Source organism: Patiria miniata, unplaced genomic scaffold (assembly GCF_015706575.1).
Source record: "Patiria miniata isolate m_02_andy unplaced genomic scaffold, ASM1570657v1 HiC_scaffold_7, whole genome shotgun sequence".
In the NCBI taxonomy this organism is placed as follows: domain Eukaryota; kingdom Metazoa; phylum Echinodermata; class Asteroidea; order Valvatida; family Asterinidae; genus Patiria; species Patiria miniata.
This window is the reverse complement of record NW_024037074.1, coordinates 274,583-275,330: the sequence shown is the minus strand read 5'-3', so window position 1 is coordinate 275,330 and position 748 is coordinate 274,583.

Genomic DNA, 748 nt, shown 5'->3' with positions numbered 1-748 from the left:
CCCCCCCCCCCCAAGCTCTGTCAAAAAACAAAAAAAATTATCATACAAATTCCTAAAAAATTATACTGGTATATGTCCGCCTGTTCAAATTACGGTACATCAGTCTGTAATCTAGTGTTACTAATCATCGAATTTGAACAGCGCCCCCTATTGAAATATGGAACCAGCCCCCACCCCCACCCCAGTTTTTGATTTTACGGAGGCCAAGTGTTTACATTTTCTGATTTTTTCGCTGATGAATCCCCTCCCTGTGAAAATTCCTGGATCTGCCCCTGTACACTATTAGGTAATGTAGTGTGCACGATTGTAGGATTTTATCGGCACTCCCCATTGTATATATGTACAAGAAAAGGAAGATACTTAAATTTTTTAAGATATTTTAAATTTGGGTTTGAGTATTTTTCTTGAGTACTTTCCATTAGCCATGATATCTACTTGGAAACATTGGGATTCTGTAACCAAGAAATTAAGCGTGACACAATGAAATAAGCCAGAGAAAAAATGGTCAATCTTTCACACAGAATAATTTGACTAAAACTAGTAAATTAGCTCAGATCTACATGTACATGTTATTTAATATAAAATTTACCATTGAAAATACAATTTTATTAAAAGTTCAAAAGAGTTCATTTCTAACATCACCTTGCCAGAAAACTAGAGCATTTTATAGAAAGTCTGATTCATTTTAAACACCGCATCCACTTTAATAAATTGCCATTGGAAATATAGTTTTTTTGAAAAATGAAAG